The sequence below is a fragment of the Ursus maritimus genome, unplaced genomic scaffold (assembly GCF_017311325.1).
Source record: "Ursus maritimus isolate PB19 unplaced genomic scaffold, ASM1731132v1 scaffold_36, whole genome shotgun sequence".
Classification (NCBI taxonomy): domain Eukaryota; kingdom Metazoa; phylum Chordata; class Mammalia; order Carnivora; family Ursidae; genus Ursus; species Ursus maritimus.
The window spans coordinates 15,941,218-15,959,748 of NW_024426230.1; the positions used below are offsets into that span (position 1 = coordinate 15,941,218).

Here is an 18,531-nt window from a genome sequence, read left to right on the forward strand (position 1 = left end):
GTATAATGCACATAATTTACAATCAATAAGAAATTTTATTTGTATTAACGGGAAGCAAGAATTTTGAACGGGGAAGTGACATATGGCACCATTTAAATTAGGTCTTGGATTCTGGCACTGTGAATATGCTGTGTTTCCTGAATATATTATTCAACTTTTTTTCAAACAAAGATCTAAGAAGCAGTCTACATTTAATATATATTATGCTATTTGCCCTCTTCAGTTTTCCATTTAATTGGTGGCTATGGCAGCCAGCCTCCAAGATGGTCCCCAGTGATTTTCACCTCCTGGTATCCATGCCCTTGTGTATTTACTCTCCTACCTTATATAGGGTTTGGTCTTTGTGACCAATGGAATTAGCAGATGTGATGGTAAATGATTTCTGAGCCTAGGTCATTAAATTCATTTTCTCCTATATGTTCCTTCCTCTGAGAACACTAGTTTTGTAGAAGGCTACTTGTCATGATGTGAAGACACTCTAGAAGCCCTTATAGAGAGATCTACATGGTAAAGAACTGAGCCTTTTGCAAACAGCCAATAAGGAATGTAGGTTTTCTGCCAACATCCATCTTGGAATTGGATCCTCCAGTTTCCGTCAAGCCTTCAGATTACTACAGCCTTAGCTGACCAATTAATTGCAATCTTAGGAAGACTCCAAGCTATATTTACTCAGCTAAGCTCAGCTAAACTGTCCCCAGATTCCTGAAATACAGAAAGTGTGAGATAATAAATATTAATATTGATGTTATTTTAAGGCACTAAGTTTTAGGGTAATGCATTAGTAGCAATAGATAACTAATATAGATTTTGGTACCAGAAGTGTTACCTTAAGAGAAAGGGAACCAAATTTGAGTGTCCTTGAAACTAGATATTGGGCATAATCTGGGAGAACTTTGAGGAAAGTGTTACTAAAAGCTTGAAAGTTGTTGAAGTAAATGTTTGTAAAGGCATGATGGCTTTTGAAGAGACTGTGAGTGAGGGCTTAAAGAGAAGTGAGAAAAACATTTCTGGAAATTGGAGGAAAGGGTATTTTCCTATAGTAGCCCAAAGTTTAGCAACTCTGCTGCCTGTGGTAATATAGGAGGTAGGAAAATTTGCCATTTGGTGATATAACTAAAGAAATTTCCAGACAAAATGTATCTTCTTAACATTTACATGAAGATTCCAGAGGGGAAAGGTGAGGTAATAAAAAGATTGTTAACAAAAAATAAGCCTAAACTTACGATTTTGAAAATTCCAACTTCTTCAGACAGCAACTAATGCTAAAATTAAGAGAGTAGATCCTAAGTGTTCTTATCACACACACACACACACACACACACACACACACACACACACACACGGTAGCTCTGTGAAGTGATAGATATGTTAATTAACCTGAATGTGGTAATCATTTCACAATGCTTACAAATATCAAATCATTGTGTGCAACTTTAAATAAATATAATTGTATTATTCAATTATACCTCCAAAAATGAGAGGGGGGGAAAAAGAAATTACTCTCAGGGAATGAGTAAGACCCTAAAAAGATCAATTGTGCCTCAGAGGGCATGAAGTCAGACAAAAGACACTGACTAGATTTTAAGGGTGTTTCTCAGGCATTTTGTTAATCAAATAATAGCAATCCTAATAAGCTTATGGACATTTTCTTTCAGTAGAGGCTGAAAGTAGATACTGTCTGAAAGAATATTTATGGGAGGCTTTTATCCAGTGGAGTGAATTTCAGTAAAATTTATCAGAAGCCCACACAGTTTTTAAGGGTATTTTATTTGTAGAAACACCACTGGATTAGATTGTAAAAGAGAGAAAGTACAAAATGAATGGAGAACTTTGGACCCCCAAATTTCTGTAAGTATGAAGTAGTCTGAGAGATCTACTTCCCTGCAAACACATGCTACCTTTCGTAAAGAGAATGGTGATGAAGAGTTCAGAGCTATGAGCCGTGGAAAATTATTCCCAGTCCCTGAGTTCTAACCAACAAACTTTCAATGTGTACCAGGCTGAATTTCAAAATCGCTATGAAGTTCTTTGTGCTTCCAAATATTCTCCTTTTTGAACAGAAATGCCTTTTGCAGTTATCCTAAGCCTGTGTTATTATTATATGCTGTATGTATGTGGAGAAGCTAATTTATGTCTTTAGTTTTATAGTTTAAGATCATTTATAGTTTAAGAAATACTTCTTTGCATGTACCTGACTTACATGACAAGATTCTAGACTTTGAGACTTTGAGCAGATGCTGTAATAGAATGAAGTATTAAAGAGGGTAGCTAGGAAAGGGAGGAATATACCTGTATTTTGTATGTGGGTGGATGTAAATAATTTATAGCCAGAGAGTTGATTGTGGTTTTAAAACATGTCCACACATACTTTGATACTTCTCTCTTTCAAAAGCTGAAAGCTAATTTTCCACCACTTATGGGTGGGCTGTACTTTGTGACTCATTTCTAATAAGTAGAATGTGGTAGAAATAATGGTGTCATTTCTAAGATAAGGATATAAGAGGCAAATAGCTTTCTCCTTGCCCTTTCTCTCGGATCATCCACCTGGGAGAAACTTTTACTGAATAAATGTTCCTACTTACAGTCTCATTTATTGATCTCACCTATTTAAAAAAGTCATTGAAACTCTGGTAAGAAATTTCTAAACTTAGATTATCAAAATAATGGGAATATAATGTATATCAACAGGTGATGTGTTTTTGATTTTTATTTCTTTTGAAATTTTATAAAATACCAGCTATTTATTTTAATAGATTAAAAATTAATTTTTAGAAATGTCAGTCGACCGTGTTTAAAAATAACTTTTGTTCTTGTACATGGAGGTTTGTTGCTTAATATTTTGAATGATTAGTTTATTTTCCACAAAGTTACATACCAGATTTTTTGGAAGATTCATTACCTACATGATCTAGATTTTAGAGAAAAACTATTTACTCCTTAATCAGGACTTTGTGTCCTAAAAGATTTTCAGAATAGCAGAGAAAAATATTTTATAATATGTTGAGAATGTATAAGCTATGGTGAATTAGTCTATTTGAATATAATTTGGTGCATAGTCATTTTGAATATTTTAAGATGTCTCATTTTTAATTATTTAAAGTATTTTTATATCAGGAATTCTACATTGAATTTTATGTGAAAATCTTGAAAGAAATTTAATTAGAAATTATTTATATTATTACAGTTCCCATTTTTAATAATAACAATAAAGAAACAACATAATTTTTTTGCAAAATAATCCATTTCTATAAGATTACAAATAAATATTTTTGAAGATACCTAGCTAGTATATACAGTGCTTTATAAGATAAAGCTTATATTAAATGATCAAAATTCCTCAATGACTATTTCATTCCAAGTTTTTAATCTCAATACTTATACTTCAACATTTTTCTTTAAAGATTAAAACCATATTTTAAGTTATATCACTAAAACATGATCCCAGTTTTATTAAATGGTTGTTCATTTAGATTTGCCATACACTACCATACTGTTGTGGTTATTTTATTTCTTTTCATACAAAATAAGTTATTGAAACCAGAAACCCTATTTAAGGTATATGGATTTTTTATAGGTGTCAATACTTTTAGGTTTCAATTCTAAATTTTTTTTTTTAGTTAGAAACAATATAAGTAGATGATATTTCAGTTTTAAAGTAAAATTCCCTTTTTGAATTTTTGAAAATTGACATAATTAGTAAAAAAATTGCCACCTACTTGATTAGTCTTTCCTTACTTAATTTTGTAAGCTTAACCATAATGTATTCCCACATAATGCTGTACATTTTTCTTCCCTTGATAACAGGTTAGAATTAATATATATTTCTAGAATTTTGACACATTACCAGAGAATAAGACTGGAGTTTGGTGTAGCAACTTAGTGAATTTCTATACCTTACCTAGTGCCTCACACATTTAAGGCCTTTAATTAATGCAATTAAATGAAAAGACAAATAAATACTTTAAACTAAATAGTGCATTGCAATTTAAACATTTGACTTTTGTAAATTTTCCTGTTTCTGATGCCATCCATGCCAAAACTATATGCTGAGCATAATTTTATATCTACGTATCTTGGATTTTTGTAGAAGCATTAACCAGAAGATGTGTGTTTATTCTTATAAACCTTTATATTTCTCATTAGACATTGATAAATTATCCTCTGGTTTAAACAGTAGTCCCACATGAAGAATTTTAAGCTTGAGTTAGCATTCCATAATTTGATAAATCTGTGACACTGACCAAATCAACTTTTGAAGCAAGTAAATTTTGAACCTGAGCCAGACTCTGAAATGTACCGAGTTCAGGAATTAAGACTGCCAACAGATAACTAGAATATTTTAAGCTCTTATTAATATCCTCATATAAATTTCATTTTAAATATATTTAATGTCTTGAAATTATTTAAATTTTATTTTATAGTTAAAAAGGTCAAGCATTAATTTCAATATTTAAATGCAGACATAAAAATTATATAATATTGTACTTATATACTGCACTTTGACTATGAATGAATAAAAAAATGCTACTGTGATATAGGTACAATATGGAAGGTAACATTATTTGCAAGATATACAGTAAAGCGATTAACAAAGTGTAGCTAAATCCAAGTTACTTTTGATTTAGTAAATAAGAAAGAATAGCAACAGAGGAGTTAAGATGGCCAAGTAGTAGGGGGACCCTGGGCTTGCCTTGTCCCTCAAACACAGCTAGATCAACATCAGATCATTCTGAATAACTGGGAAGTTGATCTGAGGATTAAGAAAACAATCTGCACAAGTGGAGGGAGAGAATGTGACAGACGAGAGGTTCAGAGATATGAATTGGGAGAGAGAAAAGCCATGGTACTGAGGGCCCTTTTTGAGGAGCAAAGTCAGGGATAGTGGGAGAGAGAGCAGCAGTTTGAGTAAAGTGCTGTGGTGTGGGGATCCCCTGAGTCACTTGGGGAGAGAACATTCCCCTTCCTGGAGTGCATTTGAAAGAAGGTGTTTTGCTTTTCGAAGGACAAAAGAACCACCTGCCAGTATTGAGTGGCCATTCAACATCAGGGGAGAGAGGTGCATAGAGACAGTAGATGATCTGGTCACAGCTTTTCACTGTGTTTCAGCATAGACTCTGAGCACTCACTCTGTCACTCTGGGACAGAATAGTGCTAGGCACAGTGCTGCAAGGCTCTCCTCCAGGTGAGAAGGGTGGGTCCGCAGCCAGAGATAAAACACAGGAGAACTGTGGCACCAGGCAAGCCGGGGTCTGGGCACAGACAGGTTGAGGCCAGGGATCTGACGAAAGCCTTGGGCACAGAACAGGAGATGTTCACTTTTCTGTGAGGGACTCCTGAACAGCAGTGGCTGTGAGTTCCCTTCTCCAGGGATAAGAGGGTAGGATGATGCCATCTTTCCCTTCCCCCCACCCACCAACACAGTCGGACTTCAAGGGAGTACACAGTGCTTTGAGTCGCTTATACCAAACCCTGTCCCCCAGCTCCTGGCAGGGGCATCTTTGCAAGGGCAGGTCTGACGGTGAGCCAGTGCAGCAAGCCTCCCCCTGAGAAGCCCAACACAGACCCCTCCTCATGCATCAAGGCAACTGATCCTAGAGTGCTCCAGAGGGTCAGCTTCAATTCTGGTGGAAATAGGACCAGCCTTTTTTTTTTTTTTTTTAATTTTACTTTTATTTATTTATTTATTTATTTATTTATTATTTATTTATTTATTTATTTATTTATTTATTTTCTTTTTGGCATCAGGCTTATAGTTTTTTGTTCATTTGTTGGCTTGTTTGTTTCCTTTTCTCGTTCTTCAGATCAGGCTTTTTTTTCCCCTTCTTTCTTTTTTCCTTCCTTTTTTTTTTTTTTCCTTTGGTGTCAGGCTTATACTTTTTTGTTTGTTTATTTGCTTTCTTGTTCTTTTTCCTTTTCTTGGGTCAGGCTTTTTTTTTTTTCTTTCTTCTCAGGCTTATCTTAACAAACAAACCAAAGCACCCCTAAAGGCCCAAACAGTCCCCACTACAAACAAGGAGGAACTCTGCAGAGGACTGGCCTGTGGGAAAGAACACCCAAAACACAATAGCAGAGTGTATGCAGCACACACCAGAAACACTTCCTGAAGCACCAGGCCCTGGACAGTGTAGGACCCCTTCTTAATATAGTATTATTCTCAGGAGCAGGAAGCATAACATGCTTTCATAACACACAGATAGAAACCGAGACATAATGACAAGATGGAGGTATTCTCCCCAAAAGAAAGATCAAGAAGAAACCACAGTTAGGGATTTGCTCAAAACAAATATAAGCAATATATCTGAACAAGAATTTAGAACAACAATCATAAGAATAATAGCTGGGTTTGAAAGAAGCATAGAGGACACCAGAGAAACCCTGTCTGCAGAGATAAAAGACCTAAAAACTAGTCAGGCCAAAATAAAAAATGCTATAACTGAGATGCAAAATCAACTGATACAATCACAATGAATGGAAGAAGCAGAGGAATGAATAGGTGATATAGAAGATAAAATTATGGAAAATAATGAAGCTGAAAAGAAAACTACTAGATCATGAATATAGACTTAGGGAACTCTGTAATTCCACAAAGTGCAATAATATTCGTATCACAGGAGTCCCAGAAGAAGAAGAGTGGGAAAAAAGGGGCAGAAGGTCTATTTGAACAAATTATAGCTGAGAACTTCTCTAATCTGGGAAGGAAACAGGTGTTCAAGACCAACAGGCACAGAGAACTCCCCTCAAAATCAATAAAAACAGGTCAACACCAAGACATACCCTAGTGAAACTGGCAGAAAACAAAAATAAAGAGAGAATTCTGAAAGCAGCTAGGGTCAAAAGGTCCTTAACCTACAAGGGTGGACACATAAGGCTGGCAGCAGACCTGTCCACAAAAACATGGCCTGCCAGAAGGGAGTAGCATGATATATTCAATATGCTGAAGGGGAAAAATATGCAGCCAAGAATACTATTTCCAGGAGGCTGTCATTCAGGATAGAAGGAGAGATAAAGAGTTTTCAAGATAAGCAAAAAATTGAGTTCATGAACACTAAATGAGCTCTGCAGGAAATATTAAAGAGTACCTTTGAGTGGGAAAGAGAGACCAAAAGTAACCAAGACTCGAAAGGAAAGAGACAATCTATAGGAACAGCAACTTTACAGGTAATACAATGGCACTATAAATTCATATCGATTAATAATTTCTCTGAATGTAAATGGACTAAATGCTCCAATCAAAAGATATAGGTCATCAGAATGGATAAAAAACAAGACCCATCAATATGCTGCTTACCAGAGACTCATTTCAGACTCAAAAACACCTCCATATTGAAAGTGAGGAGGTGGGGAACCATCTATCATGCTAATGGACATCAGAAGAAAGCTGGAGTAGCCATACTTATATAAAATAAACTAGATTTAAACCAAAGACTGTAATAAGAGATGAAGAAGGGCACCATATCATAAAAAAGGGTCTATCCAACAAGAAGATCTAACAATTGTAAATTTGTATGCCCCCAACTTGGGAGCACCCAATAATTAATAATAAACTTAAACCCTACAATAATAGTAGGTGGACTTTAACACCCCACTCACAATGGACATATCATGAAAGCAGAAGATCAACAAGAAAACAATGGTTTTGAATGACACCCTGGACCAGATGGACTTAACAGATATATTCAGAGCATTTCATCCTAAAGCAGTAGAATACACATTCTTCTCTACTGCACATGGAACATTCTCCAGAAGAGATCACATACTAGGTCACACAAATCAGGCCTTAACAAATACAAAAAAGATCATACTGTGTATATTTTCAAACCACAATGCTATGAAACTTGAAGTCAACCACAAGAAAAAATTTGGAAAGACCACAAATACATGGAGGTTAAAGAACATCCCACTGAAGAATGAATGGGTTAACTAGGAAATTAAAGAAGAAATTAAAAAATACATGGAAGCAAATGAAAATGAAAACACAACAGTCCAAAATCATTGGGACACAGCAAAGGCAATCATAAGAGGGAAGTATATAGCAATACAGACCTTCCTCAAGAAGCAAAAAATGTCTCAAATACACAACCTAATCTTATATCTAAAGGATCTGGGAAAAGAAGAGCAAATAAAGCCTAAAACTAGCAAAAGAAGGAAAATAATTAAGATCAGAACAGAAATAAATGATATAGAAATAAAACAACCCAGTAGAACAGATCAGTGAAACTAGGAACTGTTCTCTGAAAGAATTAAAAAAATTGATAAACCCCTAGCCAGACTTATCAAAAAGAAAGGAAAAAAGAACTCAAATAAAATCACAAATGAGAGAGGAGAGATCACAACCTACCTACAGAAATACAAAACAATTATAAGAAAATATTATGACCAATTATATGCCAACGAATTGAACAATCTGGAAGAAATGGATGAATTCCTAGAAACATATAAACTACCAAAACTAAAAAAGAAATAGAAAACTTGAACAGACTGATACCAGCAAAAAAATGTAATCAGTAATTAGAAATCTCCCAGCAAGCAAAAATCCAGGGCCTGATGGCCTCCCAGGGGAATTCTACCAAACATTTAAAGAGGAGCTAATACCTATTTTTCTCAGGCTATTCCAAAAAATAGAAATAGAAGGAAAACTTCCAGAATTATTCTATGAGGCCAGCATTACCCTGATTCCAAAACCAAAGACCTCTCTAAAAAAAGGAGAATTACAGACCAATACCCCTAATGAACGTGGATGCAAAAATACTAAAAATATTAGCAAATCAAATGCAACAGTAAATAAAAGGAATCATTTGCCGTGATCAAGTGGGATTTATTCCTGGGCTTCAGGGGTGCTTCAATATCCACAAAACAATCAACATGATACATCCCATTAATAAAAGAAAGGATAAATACCACATGATCCTCTCAATAGATGCAGAAAAAGCGTTGACAAAAGAAAGCATCCTTTCTAGATAAAAACCCTGAAGAAAGTAGAGATAGAAGGAACATACCTCAACATCGTAAAGACCACATATGAAAAACTCACGGCTAATGTCATCCTTAATGGAGGAAAACTGAGCTTTTCCCCTAAGGTCAGGAATGTGACAGGGATATCCACTCTCACCACTGTTGTTCAACATAGTACTAGAAGTGTTAGCAGTCAGACAACAAAAAGAAATAAAAAGCATCCAAATTGGCAAGGAAGTAGCCAAACTGTCACTCATTGCCAACAACATGATATACTCTATGTAGGAAATCTGAAAGCACCAAAAAATTGCTAGGTGATGAATTGATGAATTCAGCAAAGTCATAGGGTATAAAATCAACATACAGAAATATATTGCATTTCTATATACCAGTAATGAAACAGCAGAAAGAGAAATCAAGGAATTGATCCCATTTATAATTGCACCTAACACCATAAGTTACCTAGGAATAAACCTAACCAAAGAGGTCAAAGATCTATGTGGTGAAAACTATAGAACACTTATGAAAGAAATTGAAGATGACACAAAGAAATGGAAAAACATTCCATGTTAGTGGATTGGAAGAACAAATGTTGTTAAAATGTCTATACTACTCAAAGCAACCTACACATTCAATGCAATCCCTATCAAAATACCACCAGTATTTTTCACAGAGCTAGAACAAACAATCCTAAAATTTGTATGGAACCAGAAAAGACCCCGGATACAGATACAGCTGTATTACAAAGCTGTAGTGGTCAAGACAGTATGGTACTGGCACAAAAACAGACACATAGATCAATGGAACAGAATAGAGAACCCAGAAATGGACCCTCAGCTCTCTGGTCAACTAATCTTTGACAAAGCAGAAAAGAATATCCAATGGAAAAAAGACAATCTCTTCAACAAATGGTGTTGGGAAAATTGGACAGCTGCATACAGAAGAATGAAACTGGACCACTTTCTTACACCATACACAAAAATACTCTTAACCAAAAATGGATAAAAAGACGTAAATGTGAGATAGGAAACCATAAAAATCCCAAAAGAGAACACAGGCAGCAACCTCTTTGACTTCAGCCACAGCAACTTCTTACTAGATGTCTCTGGAGGCAAGGGAAACAAAAGCAAAATGAACTATTGGAGGACCTCATCAAGATAAGAAGCTTTTGCCCAAGAAGGAAACAATCAACAAAACTGAATGGCAACCGGCGGAATGGGAGAAGATATTTGCAAGTGACATAGCAGATAAAGGGCTAGTATCCAGAATCCATAAAGAACTCATCAAAAGCAATCCCCAAAAATAAATAATCCAATTAAGAAAAGGGCAGAATACATGAATAGACATTTCTCCAAAGAAGACATACAAATGGCTAACAGACACCTGAAAAAATGCTCAACATCACTCATCATGAGGGAAATACAAATCAAGACCACAATGAGATATCACCTCACACCTGTCAGAATGGTTAAAATTAACAACTTAGAAAACAACAGATGTTGGTGAGGATGTGGAGTAAGGGAAATCCTTTTGCATTGTTGGTGGGAATGCAGACTAGTACAGCCACTCTGGAAAATAGTATGGAGTTTCCTCAAAAAGTTAAAAATTGAACTACCCTACAGCTCAGCAATTGCACTACTAGATATTTATCCAAAGGGTACAAAAGTGCTGATTCACAGGTGCACATGTACCTTAGTATTTATAGACGCACTATCAATAGCCAAATTATGAAAGGAGCCCAAATGTCCATTAGCTGATGAATGGATAAAGAAGAGGTAGTATATGTATACAATGGAATATTACTCAATCATCAAAAAGAATGAAATCCTGTCATTTGCAACAACATGGATAGAACTGCAGGGGATTATGTTAAGTGAAATAAGTCAAGCAGAGAAAGACAGTTATTATATGGTTTCACTCATATGTGGAACATAAGGAATAGCATGGTGGACCATAGGGGAAGGGAGGGAAAACTAAATGGGAAGAAATCAGAGAGGGAGACAAACCATGAGAAACTCTGTATTCCAGTACACAAACTGAGGGTTGCAGAAGGTAGGAGGGTGGGGGATGGGGTAGCCAGGTGATGGGTATTAAGAAGGGCACATGATGTGATGAGCACTGGGTGTTATATGCAAATAATGAATTGTTGAACACTACATCAAAAACTAATGATGTGCTATATGTTGGCTAACTGAAATAAATAAATTAATTAATTAAGGGCACATGATGTGATGAGCACTGGGTGTTATATGCAAATAATGAATCGTTGAACACGACATCAAAAACTAATGATGTGCTATATGTTGGCTAACATAAGTAAATAAATAAATAAATGAATGAATGAATGAATGAATGAATAGAATAGAATAGAATTTTCTGCCATGATTGAATGTTCCATGTTTACTTATCCACTATGACAGCCATTAATCAGATGTGATTATTGAATACTTAAAATATTTCTACTGTGGTTGAGTTATATGTGTAATTGGGGGGGAAAAGATTTTTTCAAAAGTAAGAGATGAGCAGAACTTGAATTAGGACATTTTTGTAATAAATCATCATTATTTTTTATATTTTTTACTGAAGAATAATTAATATACAGTATTATATTAGTTTCAGGTTTACAATATAATGATTCAATGATTCTATACTTAGTGCTCATCTTGGTAAGTGTACCAAATTGCAATCCCTAAGATCCCCCCAATATGCTTTGTTTGTTTTACAGCATCTTCTTGATAGACATAACTTGGCATAGTCCTTAGGATCCAAAGTGTCTTACCTTCATCCTGGCACTGCCGTAGAATCGATTAAAGTACCTTGAAGAGTCCATTGCACTCTGTTGTCTCTTTGGTGGCTTCAGAACGTGGTGGTAAGTCCTCTTGGTTCTGAACCTCCCACCTTGGTTGAGGTTCAGGCCTTTATTTGTATGTCTTCTGTTGGCTTTGGTCCTCATTCATTTCTGAGGATAAGATTCCATCTTCACTCTTTTTTGTATTTGTTTATAAAACTGTATTTTATTGAGTTTTCAAAAAAAGTAGAAATGAGATGTCTCTATTATCTTTTCATATTTACATACTTAGGAAAAGGAAGAGGGATTGGGAAATAAATTTGTCTTTACCATGCTACCTGAACTTTCCCTTTTTTTCCCATTTTTGTTTTTTATTATTTTTTTTAATTGAAGTATAATTAACATGGAAACAAAAATAAACTCTTAAATACAGAGAGCAAGCTGGTGGTTACCAGAGGGGAGGTTGGTGGGGGATGGGTGAAATAGGTGAAGGGGATCAAGAGTACACTTACCATGATGAGCACTGAGTAATGTATAGAATTATTGAATCATTATACAGCTGAAACTAAAATAACACTGTGTGTTAATTATACTTCAATAAAGATGTAATAAACTGTTATAAAAATAATTCTTGTCATAATCGCTACAGTAAGCAATTGTAGCATTTTGTGAGAATTAAATATATTGTCCACAATTCAGAATGGAAGAGAAAGGAGGACTGAAGGTCTTAAGTCATTCATTCATTTATCAAACATCTATGTTCTGTTATATGGCAGGTACTGTGTCAGATGATTCACATTAAAAAAAAAACAGACAGGATGTCTGCCTTCAAAACTAATATTTTAATGAGAAAGATTCATAACCAAACCTGTTTGGCTAATTTTGGTAAATGTTAAAAGAGTGATATATAAGACGATAGCTTTGGTTAAGAAGAAACTTTCCAGAGGATTTGTTGTGTGTTGAGCAAGGGAAGAAAGGATTACTTTGGAGATGGAGTGACTCTCAGTCTGAATCATGAACAATGAGTCATTGTAAGGTATTCCAGGTGGGGGGTGGGGAGATAGCTGTGCAAAATCATCAATTCATTAGGGAATTTAGTATATTCAAGGAACTTCCAGATGTCAGAACAGTTATAGGATACCGTGTTGGTTTTGAACAATGGCCTATCAATCAGTCTCAGGTTAATAATGTGGAAACCCCCATAAGGCTTTCCACAGAGAGGAAATAATTTAGGGAATTAGATACAGATGTTAGAAGGCTAGAAAAACAAATTCAAGATAAAACGAGATAATGAACATTAAATACAGGTACTAACTCTTGGACTACAGGATCTAATAGAAGCAATTAATGCTATAAGGATAGAGAAACTTGGAAGAGGGTACCTGTGAAGTTGGGGCTCAGATCTCTGAAGGCACAATTCTGCTCAGCCAGTGCTAATACCTTTGAGAGTTCATGATAAGTTAGTTTTGGTAAACCAAAGAAGCTGGCGGGAGAAAAGCAGGACATTGATTCTCCCTATTTTCTGTTTTAAATTCTTAGTGCATCCTTTGTAGAGTCTGATAAGAAGTCAGTGAGAAAGTAAAAAGTATATTTTTAGTGTCTCCAAGCTTAGCATCCCGACTAGGAGGCACCGTTTGGAATGGAGTAAAATAATTACTATCCTGGTCTACTTCATTGGTCAGGCAGCATTCAAACATGCTTCTATACATTTTAACTTTCATGTCATGCCAATATATTTATGTTTCCACCTAACAACATGTAATAATCTTTTGTACAAAAGAAGACTATTTCTATAGTTTGTTTGTTTGTTTACTGTTTCTACGAAAGTGTGAGAAACAAAACTCCAGCAGTCACAGCATGATCTTTGGGCACCAGTCCTGGTATCCATCAGCAAGCAATGTAGATCTCTCCACTCATTCAGTCACGGTGACTACAGAATATTCTGTAATTTAGGAGGTTAAGTAAAAAAGCTAACTATCACCAGGAATTCTTATATAAAATGATGAAATGGTAAGAGTAAAGGACAGAAGAGTAGTTAATATAAGTAAGAATAATTAATATAAACCTATGTGTGTGAGAATGTATATATTTTTATGTGTATACACAAAATACAAAAGGAAGAAAATGTACATAACTGCACCAGTTCTTGTTTGTATGACAGATAAGAGGCTGTGATTAACTGATACAGTTTCCGTCTTCAACCACTGATCTCTTGGTTAAGTTTCACCCAACTAGTACTTTAATTTGTCTGGTTTCCTTGTCTGGTTAGGTAATACAACCATTGTCACCTGCCATGGAAACAAAGGCCTTCAAATTAGCAGTGGCAAAAATTGTGAATATAGAAAATGAAACTTGTGTGAGTAGATTATTAGGAGCAAATGCTATTACCAGCCTTTGATTCTTGGGCTCATTTATTTGAGCTTGGGCTAAATTGCAGCATATAACATGATTACTCAGAGTATATACTTCATCCTGAAAGACAGAAACATACTTTCAGCATGTTCTCTCTCAACTGGTGCTGTAATTGAGTCATTCTCTCATGCCAGCATCTTCTAAGTGATATAGTAATACTAGTGAATTCCATAGTCAGAAGCCAATTTTAAGATTTATTTTGCTATGAAATGAATTTCTTGACAAAAGATACTTTGGGTAGAATAATGAACCATAAGTAAGTCATTCCTTAATTTCACAGATTTTGATACTGGTGGAAGAGTTGTGGACATGAAATGAATGTTAATGGCATTACATGTTTACTTTAGTGACGTAAAGTAGTTGACATCTCCATGTTGAAAGGGATCCAGTGTAAGGAGTCTGCCGCCAGTAGTCTGGCTGGTCCCCCTACAGATTTGTGCCATATTGATAGCTCTCTCAGGTCAGCATTTGTCTTTGCTGTTGGCAGATAAGGTACGCAGCAGTGGTGGCAGCCAGATCAGACTCGGTGAGGAAAGTTGACTTTTGTTGAGCACATATATAGGCTCCTTCTCTGTTATCATAAGCATAGCATATTTCGGTTTATTAAAGAGGCACCAGAATGGCTGGGAAAGGGGCTTACTGATGTCCACAGAGTATGTATATTATCCACCGCCTTACACATAGATGAGCATTCAGATGAAATCAAACATTGTAACTTTCTTTGTTCTTTTCTAAACATTTATACTTAGTCATCTTCTAATCATTCAGTCTTCCATCTAATTCTTTTTGGTTCCTGACAATAAAGCCAAACTGTTAGCCATCACCCATTAATTTGTACAGATCCATATTTCTAACCATTTCTTAGTATAAAGTAGATAATGTAAAATATGCTCTTCCAGGTTCTGCCTATTGGTAATATTTCTGTTCACTATGGCTTTCAGGGAAGTTCTTTTTTTTTTTTTTATTAATAATGATTTTTTATTATATTATGTTAGTCACCATACAGTACATCCCCGGTTTTCGATGTAAGACGAGACAATACATGAGTTGTGTATAACACCCAGTGCACCATGCAATATGTGCCCTCCTTACTACCCATCACCAGGCTATCCCATTCCCCCACCCCCCTCCCCTCTGTAGCCCTCAGTTTGTTTCTCATAGTCCATAGTCTCTCATGTTTCATTCCCCCTTCTGATTACCCCCCCTTTCTTTATCCCTTTCTTCCCCTACTGATCATTCTAGTTCTTATGTTCCATAGATGAGAGAAATCATATGATAGTTGTCTTTCTCTGCTTGACTTATTTCACTAAGCATTATCTCCTCCAGTGCCGTCCATGTTGTAGCAAATGTTGAGAACTCATTCTTTCTGATTGCTGAGTAATATTCCATTGTATATATGGACCACAACTTCTTAATCCAGTCATCTGTTGCAGGGCATCTCGGCTCCTTCCACGATTTAGCTATTGTGGACATTGCTGCTATGAACATTGGGGTGCATATGGCCCTTCTCTTCACTACGTCTGTATCTTTGGGGTAAACACCCAGTAGTGCAATGGCTGGATCATAGGGTAGCTCAATTTTTAACTTTTTAAGGGACCTCCACACTGTTTTCCAGAGTGGCTGTACCAACTTGCATTCCCACCAACAATGTAGGAGGGATCTCAGGGAAGTTCTTGATTGAGGTTGTGTTGTTGTAGGCATCCAGTTCTGGTTGATACTAGTACGGGATGAAAAAAAAATGTTAAACAAGTGAAACATTTTTATTTTTAATCAGCCAGTGGTACTTATGTACTTAAGGTTGTAGGTGTGGATTGAGGGAGAGGAGAGGATGTAACTCTAGCGTAAATGCCCCAGGAGTCTTGTGCAACTTCTTGTGCTTCTGGTTCCGTTGAAGCCCAGTTTCTTCTTTATCTTCTTTGTTCTTGATGATAGACTGTTGCTATGAATGCCCAGCTTTTTGGATTACTGAGTGAGATAAGTGTGTCTACACTTCATGATAGGCTACTGAGATCCCGTTATCACTTGGTGTCATGTGTCAGGTATTCATTCTATGTCAAGGGCTTAAAAACAGGACAGGTGTTGTTTCTCACAAAGAGAATAGTTATCTCCGGTAGATTTCATGGTGTTGCAGAATCTTAGTCCTAGAATCACAGTGCAGAGTGTAGAAGGGGAGACTTGGAGCTCAGAGATAACAATTTAAATAGCATAGATGGTCTATGAGAGTGAAAGGGAGCTTGAAACCCAGCAGCAAAGAGATCCTTATAACCCTTGAAAAACACTTTATTTTCTAGTAGACAATTAGCCATTGAACCAGGTTGAGTTGGAGAGTAACACAAAGTGTTTGCTTTTTAAAAACAAAATTTTGAGAGTAGCATGAAGTATTTGCAATATAATAATAGATATTGGAGTGAGGAGGATGATACTAGAGATAGGAAATCTAGTTAAGATATTTTTGCATTAAAAAAAAAGATATTTTTGAATTAGGTCAAGCCAGAGATGGTAAGGAAATGAATATGTTAACTTACTTGGTGAAAGGAACTTTACACATTAAGGATCTTGAGATGGGAATATTATTTTGAATTATGCAAGTGTGCCCAATGTAATCAGAAGGGTCCTTTTAAGATGAAGGTAGGAGTGTGAGAGTTAGAGAAAGTGTTGAAAATGCTGCACTGCTGCCTTTGAGAATGAAAGAAGTGGCCATGAGCCAAGCAATGCAGGCAGCCCCAGAAGGTGGAAAACAGATTCTCTACCACAACCTTCAGAAGGAATACTGCCTTGCTGACACCTTGATTCAAGCTCTGTGAAACTTCTGACCTCTTGAATTGTAAGATAAGTGTATGTTCATTCTAAGCTTAAAAAAATGTGGTAATTTGACACAGCAGCAACAAAAAACTAATATAAAGTAGAAGGACCGATAGGGACTAGAATAGCAAATCTTCCAGCTACCAGTATGATTTTTAGGAAATGTGAGAATGCTACAAGGCCCACTACAAGCAGGCTTATTATCGTTTATCATGTTTCAGTTAATGTAAAAGTGTGAGAAATTTAATGAAGAATTTAAGTAGTTGTGAAGTTTGAAATGAATTTGAAGGGAATTTCGTGATGGATATGGGTGAGCAGAAACGAGAAAGTTCACGTTGATGTAAGAAAGGATAGCTCAGTGATGGTTTCCATTTACAAAATGACCAAAGATAAAAGTAATGTATGGCATTATATTAAATATTCAATCATGTCTTTAATTTTAGGATTTTATTTTTAAAATTTTATAGTGTCCTTGCACAAAATAATTCTCTAAAGCATAGTTGAGTTTTTGTATGTTCACCTAATCCCCTGTCGTGTTTTCTTATTTTTCTCTTTTTGGAGGAAAGTTTTTAAAAATTAAAAAGAAAATGGCTGCACAGGGTAAAAAAAATGGCTTTATAGTTCGGTTTCTTATAATAAGGAATTGCACAAGGACAATTATTTAAATACACACACACAAACACATACACCATCCATACCAAAAAGCAGAATAGTATGAGTGCCCCAAAAGACTTTGTCATAGCACATTTATCATTCCTCTAAAAGATCACCAGTTTAATGATTTCTATTACTGACTTTTCTGGTTGTTTTTGAAATTTATATGAATGAAACTATCAGTATATATTATCCTGTAATTGGAATCTTTAGCTCAATATCTTATTTTTGAGTTTTCTTTCAGTTGTTGAATGTAGTAGTAGTAGTAGGGGTTTTGTTTTTTTTTTTGGTTTTTTTGGTTTTTTTTGGTTTTTTTGGTTTTATTTTATTTTGTTTTGTTTTGTTTTCCCCAGCTTGGGACTATTATGAATAAGACTGTTATAAACATTCTTATATAAAACTTTTGTGCACAAAAATAAATACGTATTTCTTTCAAGTATGTACCTAGGAATGGAACTGTTGTGTAATAGGATAGTCAGGTTTTCAGATTTGGTAGCTATTTCCAAATAGTATTCTATAGTTTTATCAATTGGCACACCCCCATTAGAAGAGTAAGAATGCAAGTTTCTCTGCATCCTCATTAGAAATTGTTAGTTTCATTGTCATTCTTAGCATTTCTGTTGCGTGCATAGTGGAATTGCTTCAAGACTTTACTTTCCCTAATGAGTTAATTTTTCATGTTTATTAACCTTTGGGTATTATCTTCTATGAAATACTTTTTCAAGACTTTTGCCTACTCTTAAAAATATAGTTGCCTTAATTTTTAAAAATTTATTTTAAAATGTTTTAATATATTATGGATGAGTCATTTGACAAATGTCTATTGCAAATATATATTTATGTGTAATTTAATGCTTAATACTTTATCCATATTTTCCTTTGTGAGTAGTGTTTTTATGTCCAGTTTAAATAATCCTTGTCTA

The 18,531-nt window shown here is 35.3% G+C and overlaps 1 long non-coding RNA gene across 2 annotated transcripts in view; it reads left to right on the plus strand.

Moving 5' to 3' along the window:
• Window positions 1-18,531, plus strand: part of LOC103665760 — a 406,816-nt gene that overhangs the window by 122,121 nt on the left and 266,164 nt on the right. For both annotated transcript variants that reach the window (XR_569373.2, XR_569379.2), the window contains exon 3: window positions 11,678-11,821. This is a non-coding gene — a long non-coding RNA (uncharacterized LOC103665760). The remainder of the gene's footprint in view (window positions 1-11,677; window positions 11,822-18,531) is intronic.